This window comes from Zalophus californianus, chromosome 1 (genome assembly GCF_009762305.2).
Source record: "Zalophus californianus isolate mZalCal1 chromosome 1, mZalCal1.pri.v2, whole genome shotgun sequence".
In the NCBI taxonomy this organism is placed as follows: domain Eukaryota; kingdom Metazoa; phylum Chordata; class Mammalia; order Carnivora; family Otariidae; genus Zalophus; species Zalophus californianus.
The window spans coordinates 144,242,866-144,250,706 of NC_045595.1; the positions used below are offsets into that span (position 1 = coordinate 144,242,866).

General features: G+C 42.9%; 1 long non-coding RNA gene across 1 annotated transcript; it reads left to right on the forward strand.

The window, feature by feature from the left end:
• The first annotated feature begins 1,189 nt into the window (after positions 1–1,189).
• On the forward strand, positions 1,190–3,134 carry LOC113916157. The gene is made up of 4 exons (XR_003517853.1): positions 1,190–1,297; positions 1,380–1,496; positions 1,697–1,972; positions 3,030–3,134. It is a non-coding gene; the product is annotated as an uncharacterized LOC113916157 (long non-coding RNA).
• Positions 3,135–7,841: the final 4,707 nt, after the last annotated feature.

The following is a 7,841-nucleotide window of genomic DNA, read 5'->3' on the forward strand; positions in this document are numbered from 1 at the left end:
CCAGTGGTCATTTCCTACTTTCCAATTCGAACACGGCTGGTTTTATTCAAAGACACCAAAAGCTGCCACAACAAACAACCCAGACGAAGCCCAGAGGACCTCCGCGAGCACCAAAGGTTGGGGCTTCACAAAGAGCTTCCCAGTTTCTAGTTCCTCCCTAAAAGTTGGAGCTTCAATGACTGAACTAAATGGCTTCGTGGTCAGACTTTTTTAGTCTGGTCAGAAAAGAAGGCTAGGAGAACCAAACCCCCCTATTCGGAGGCTACCACATGGAAGAAATGTAAGAGAGCCAAACCGAGTGGGAGGAAGAAATCAGCTCACGTGCCTTGGCACACGAAGTGCTCCCCAAGAGACGTCTGCCCAAACTGAAACCAAAACCGGTTTCCTTGTACAGAAGCTAAATTCAGCCCGAAATTTGGTGGCGCCCAGTCAGCACGGGGCCCCGGGGACTGTCCCTAGGACAAAGAGCCTAGGCAGCTGCTTGGCCTCGTCACTGGACTCCTCTTACGATCTGGGGGCTGACGAACCACAGGCAGCTCCTGGCGGGCTCACCAAATTTGTCACGGAACCTAAGTTTGCCTGCAGCAAAGACCACGCTGAGACATGCAGTGTGCAGCAAGGAAAGGGTTTATTTAAGAGGCAGACAAACAAGAGGACAGGAGGGCAAGCCTCACATTGCCTCTCCAAAGAGGGAGAGTTGGGGAAATTTAAAGGCAAACAAAAATGGGTCCAGATAAAAAGTTGCAGCTGTGCTTATTAGTGTGCAGCTGGGATGAGTCCCATTCATCCTGTGGTTGCTGGTTTCCTATGCACTGAGTTCCGTGCCTTCTCCAAAGACCTTGACCTGTCCAGGGTTCATGCAGCCCACGGACAAACACCTAGGCCTCACAGACAACCAGAGTGGGGCCTGGGGTTGGTGGCATGGGATAGTGACAGCTTTTCAACACTTCTGATGTTTGCTAAGAAACTGGTAGTGTCAGGGAGGACACCCTCATGAAGTGGCAGCAGAGTACAAAGGAGACCGATGGGGGAGGTGGACCCCCCCCCCCCCCCCCCCCCCCCCCCACCCCCCCCCCCCCCCCCCCCCCCCCCCCCCCCCCCCCCCCCCCCCCCCCCGCCAAACTTCCTGGCAATCAAACAGCATCCTCTCACTTGCCCTGGCCCTGCAGGCCAGGTTTTCCCACTCAGGGACTGCAGAAGCCACACAGAAGAAGTTCCCTCTTCCAGGAGAGCATTGGGCTGGAGGCAGGACGCTATGATGTCCCCGTCCGGCTCATCAGCATGCAGGGTGGTCTTGGTAAGCCTTGTCTCTTTGGACATCTGGTTCCTGGTCTGTAAAGATAAGGATTTGGCTTTTGCATTCATCAACTCTTCCTCAGGTGCCTCTTCTGTGCCAGGCTTGTGTTCAGTGAAAGGGACATAGCGATGCTCAAGATGGTCCTTGCCTTTCTGATGCTTAAGGTCCAGTGAATAATACACTGAACAAGGAATAACAGGTATGCTAATATGGACGACAGAGGACTAGAGGAGGGCGACAGGAATATTTAACAGGAGATCTAATCCAGCTTGCTGGGGAGGGGGGGTTAGGGAAGGCTTCCTGGAGGTAGTGACACTTAAGCCAAAGAAGGAACCTAAAGGAGAAGGTGGAGAGAGGAAAGGTGCTAATGGCTAAGAATGGGAAGTTGTTTTCCCCCAGAACCTCCGTTTCTTGAGGGCAAGAATTCTGTCTTGATCTTCTTCACATGCCCTGGTTGGAACCTGGTGGGCCTTGGATACGTATTTGCTGGCTGGATGGCCATCCGTCATTGCATAACCCTTGTGAAGCAGTTCTCGTGACCCAGACCTTACAGGCTGCTCTTGGTGGAGCCTCATCTGCTGGCCTCCAGATCAGTGCGATGTCCAGATGTCAGGGTCGGATGAGGTTCCAGAGGCCACAGGAGACTGAGAAGAGCTGCTGACCACATGAAAAAGGGTAATAATTTCTGTAGCTTTCCTCTCCCCGCCCCCCACCCCGCCCCCAAGTGGCAACTACTGGGTTTTTGGCTCTTAGAATAGCTGTCTGGCTGCCTCATTTTCTGCTCAGATATAATTTCAGAGCATGGACTTTACACTTTTGTGCTTGCCCTTTCCATCTGTGCCTGAATTGCCAATTCAAAGGAGCCATCCTCCCTCCTGTCTGGAAGCCAGAGAGGGGCCTTCCCCATGGGCCCTGGGGAGCCCAGCGGCTCTGCTGGGGTCAGACAGGGCTGGAGGGCTCTCCACAGCCCCCCATCAGACCCTCCCAGAGCCACCAGGGGATCACACAGATGGCTTGCCTGGGAGGGCAGGTACATTTCCATATTAACTGATTATTTAGCAGCAATTAAAAAGGTTGATGAGTCCCAAACCCAGCACATTATACTGATCCCTAAACAAAAATAAGTGCTGCCATCTCTGCCACGGGGTCTTGGGGCCATTTCTACTCGGACCTGAATGCTCATTATTTTGGAGGAAGTGCCCTTGATCTTTTGATCTTATTCTGAATCAGTCCCTTATCCCTAAGGACCCTCACTACCACCATCCCCCATCTCCTGGGTCACGTGAACAGAGCATTCACTATTGAGACAGGATCCAGGGAGAGTCTGTCGTGACACCCAGATTTGAGACAGGCTACGATCACCCTCCTGCCATCCTGTTTCCGGTTCTGTGCCCCACTTGGTCAGTGACAGTCACCCGACCTCCTCCTCACATAGCTACATCCGCGAAGAGCCCTCTGCTTCATTGTCTCAATTAAAGCATGGTTACAGGCTCGGGCATGATGATCAAAGGGAAAATGCTGAAATAAGGGCACAACAGTTGCAGGTGGTAGGGGGTTAGAGAATCCTGACTGAAAACCTAGGTTAGTAGAACCTACCTCGAGAGTGTGTGGAACAAGACAGTAATGGAGTTGAGCTTATTTAATAAAAGGCATGCAAGTTGATCAGGGGAGATAAATGTCCCTTGACACAGGATTCACTGAAGTGTTCAGAGTTTGATTTGTTGTCTTTCAGTGTGTTCAGAAGACAGAGCACACAGTCTGGGCTAGCCCATCAAAACTATGGAAACCACCCTGCTTCTTCTCCTACCTGATGTCAGCAGCTTGAGGACGGAGCATGGCTCTTAGCTGGACTTTTTCAAGCCAACTAAGAATTAGCGTTACAGCTGACCCTTGAACGACACAGGTTTGAACTGTGTCCACTTATATGTGGATATTTTTTGATAAATTACAGTATGGTCCTCTAAATGTATTTCCTCCTATGATTTTCTTAATAACACTTTTTTTTCTCTAGCTTACTTTATTGTAAGAATGCAGTATATAATCCATATAACATACAAAAAATATATATTAACCAATTGTTTATGTTATTGGTGAGGCTTCCGACCAATACTAGACTATGGGTAGTTAAGCATTTTGGGGAGTCAAAGTTACACACAGATTTTCCATTGTGGGGGGGGTTCATGTCCCTAACCCCCACGTTGTTCAAGAGTCAACTATAGTTTGAAGTCTTAACTGTAATGAAGTGATAGCAAAGCTATTCTGCATAGGAAGAGGTGTGAGATGATCTTCAGGCACTTTCCCCCAGAACTGGTCAGGAAAGGGCCCTGTGACCACTGGCTAGTCACTGGCAAAGAGAATGTGGTCTGGAGCTAGTCACATGGGAAAAGGATGGACACATAGATCAAACTCAGACCCTGCTAGCAACATTCCATCTCCAACCTCCCCACTACCTCTCCTTAGACCACAGGTCAGGAATATGGGAAGGGGAGGGGAGGGTAAAAGCCTGAGGGGGGAGGAAGGGGCCAGCACAAAGCTGACCAGGCATGATTGCCATCAACCTTAGAATGGCAAGGGTTCACTCAAGCATTCACAGATTTCCTTAACATGTTGTAGATATAACTCCTTCTTGACCTAAAGTGCCACTGCTCAGAGTAACAAACAAAACATTTCCTCCTCTCTAGGGGAAGTGGCAGCTCTTATGATTTGCCCTAGGTGTCCGCTTTAACAGCCTTTCCTCATTGCCTATTCTGGGATTTGGCCAACACATCTGCGTTTGTGCCTTTCATATTTGGTCTCTCTATACTTTGGAGAGTTCTTTTCGTAGGTTTGTAGTCTACCCTGCCTTCTTAGATCTTCTCCAGCCCACCACAACTTTCTGTGGACATAGGGAATAATCTTGCACAAAGGAAGTTCTCCCAGTCTGTGGCATACCTTATTATTTTCTTAATGTGTCCTTCAAAGAGCAAAAGTTTATAATTTTGAGAAAATCCAATTCTTCAAATTCATTTTTTTTTTTTTTACTTTTATGAAATGTGCTTTCTTGGTTCTGAGAAATCTTTGCCTACTCCCAAGGTTGCAAATATTTTCTCCTCTATATTCTTCTAGAACTCTCGTATTGTTAAGTGATATAGTTAGGTCTATGATCCCTGTCTTGTTAGTTATTCTGTATGGTGTGACACAAGGGTGAATGCCACTTTTTCCCATAGAGGTAGCCATTTGACTGAACACTTGCTGAAAGGACTTTTCTTTCCTCTGAGAAACTGCCTTGGCTCCTTTGCAGAATATCCAGCGACCAAATATGTGTGGTGCTATTTCTGAATTCTGTACTTTCCATTGATTTCCATGTCTATCTTTTCATTGAAATGGTACCATCTTTATCATTATGATTTTATAGTTAGTTTTAAAATTGGAGAGTATAGGGGCACCTGGGTGACGCAGTTGGTTAACCGTCTGAATCTTGGTTTCGGCTCAGGGCCTGATCTCACGGTCATGAGATCCAGCCCGGCATCATGCTGCTCATAGAGCCCTCGATCTGGCTGCGCATGTCTGCTTGACTCCCTCTCCCTCTGCCCCTCCCCCACACACATGCGCGCGGACACGCGCTCTCTCTCTCTCTCAAATAAATAATCTTTAAAAAAAACAAAATAAATTCGGAGAGTGTAGAAAGTCCTCCAATTTTATTCTTTTTTAATTTTTTAATTTTTAATTTTTTTAAATTTTATTTATTTATTAGAGAGCGAGCGAGAGAGAAACAGCATGAGAGGGGAGAGAGTCAGAGGGAGAAACAGGCTCCCCACTGAGCTGGGAGCCCGATGCAGGCCTCGATCCCGGGACTCCGGGATCATGACCTGAGCCGAAGGCAGTCGCTCAACCAACTGAGCCACCCAGGCGCCCCCCCTCCAATTTTATTCTTTAAAAAAATTGGATTTTCATGGGTATTAAGGAGGGCACCTGTGGTGATGAGCACTGGGTGTTATACGCAACTAATGAATCATTGAACACTGTATCAGAAACTAATGATGTACTATATGTTGGCTAACTGAACATAACAAAAAAATTTGGATTTTCCAAGCCTTTGTATTTTCAAATAAATTCTACAATCAGCTTGCCAATTTGTGTTTTTTATTTATTTATTTTTTAAAGATTTATTTATTTATTTATTTGAGGGAAAGAATGAGATAGAGAGAGAGAACATGAGAGAGGGGAGGGTCAGAGGGAGAAGCAGACTCCCCGCCGAGCAGGGAGCCCGATGCGGGACTCGATCCCGGGGGCTCCAGGATCATGACCCGACCTGAAGGCAGTGGCTTAACCGACTGAGCCACCCAGGCGCCCAATTTGTGTTTTTTAAAAGTCCACTTGAATTTTGTTTGAGACTGTGAGAAATCTAGAGGTCATTTTGGAGAAAATGGCCATCTTAACGATATCAAGTCTTCCAACTCTTAGCTGTGGTACATCTTTCCATTTATTTACGTCTTTAATTTCCCTCATCAATTTTTAATTTTCAGCATAGAAGTTCTTGGACATATTTTGTTAGATAAATATCTAAGTGATTTATGTTTGGGGGGCACTATCAAAATCTCCCACACACAATTTGCCTTATTATTAACATCTTTCACTGGTAGTGGATGTTTGTTTAAATTAATGAATCAGTATTTTCTGTAAGAGATAGTGGAAAAATTGGTATAATTTCATCCTTAAATATTTGGTAGAATTCATGAGTAAAATTATATGGCCCTGGTGCCTTTTCTTTTTGAAGGTTATTCGTTTTTTATTGATAGTAGACCTATTCAGATTATCTATTTCTCCTGTGTGAGTTTTGGTGTTGGTGACTTTCAAGGAATTATTTCATTTATTCTAAGTTATTAAATCTGTGAACATAGAGCTACTCACAGTAACTCATCAGTAGATGAGCCTTCATTTATTTCTAATATTGGTTTTTTTTTTCTGGTTAGTCTGCCTAGAGATTTATCAAGTTCATTGATTTTTTTCAAAACACCAGCTTTTGATTTCGTTGATTTTCTATATTGATTTCCTGTTTTCAACTTTGTTTATTATATGCTTTAATTTTTATTTCTTTTCTTCTGCTTGATTTAGGATTAAATTGCTCTTCTTTCTCTAGTGTCCTACTGTAGAAGCTTCGATTATTAATTTTAAATCTTTCTTTCTAACATATACGTTCAATGCTATAAACGTCTCTATAAGCACTGCTTCCTCTGCATCCCACACATTTTGTTAAGTTGTATTCTTATTTTCATTTGGTTAAAAATATTCTCTTGAGACTTCTTCTTTGACTCATGTGTTATTCAGAAGTGTATTGCTTAAACTCCAGATATTTGGAGATTTTTCCAACTATCTCTCTGTTATTGATTTTTAATTTAATTCCATTGTGATTTGAGAATACACTGTATGATTTCTGTTCCCTTACATTTGTCTTATACGGTGTGTTTCATGGCCCAGGATGTGCTCTATCTTCACAAACGGTCCATGTAAGAAGAATGTAAATTCTGCTGTTTTTGGATGGAGTATTTTAGAAATATTTAGAAATGTCAATAAGATCAAGCTGATTGATAATGCCATTCAGGTCAACTACATCCTTACTGATTTTCTGTCTGCTTGATTTATCAATTCCTGAAAAAGGTGTGTTGAAGGCTCCAACTGTAATAGTGGATTTTGTCTATTTCTCCTTGAATTATAGCAGCTTTTGACTCACATATTTTGATGTTCTGTTGTCAAATGCCTACACGTTTCGGATTGTTATATCTTGGAGAATTGATCCCTTTATCGTTATGTAATGACCCTTTTTATCCTTGATAGTTTTCTATATTCTGAAGTGTGCTTTGTCTGAAATTAATATAGTCATTCCAGCTTGCTTTCATTTAGCATTAGCATGGTATAGTTTTTTTCATCTGTTTGTGCTTAATATATCTGAGTCTTTATATCTAAAGTGGGTTTCTTGTAGGTAACATAGTTCAGTCTTTTTTTTTTTTATTCAGTCAAAAAACCTTTTAATTGATATATTTAGACCATTCACATTTAAAGCAATTATTGATACAGTTGGATGAATATATCTACCATATTTGTAACTCTTTTCTATTATTACATTTGTTCTTTGTTTCATTTTTTCCCTCCCTCTTTCTGGCTTTTCTGGTTGTAAATAAATATTTCATATGATTTCATTTTATCTCTCCTCTTAACATATCAAATATACTTCTTTATTACATTTTTTAAATGATTGCCCTAGAGTTTGCAACATACGTTTTTAAATTAATCTGAGTATATCTTTAAATAACATTATACCACTTTTCATGTATGTGTGTGGGTCTCTTACAACAGAGGATTCCTCTCCCTTATGATAGTGCTGTCATTTGTTTCACTTCTCCAGAGCTATGTCCACCCAATACATCACTATTATTACTGCTTACACAAATGGGTACATTTTATATCATTTAAGAACAAGAAAAATTAAAAAATTCCTTCTACCTTCATTTGTTTTATTCTCTAATACTCTTCCTTTCTTTACCAAATAAAAAACTTTTTTAAAAAA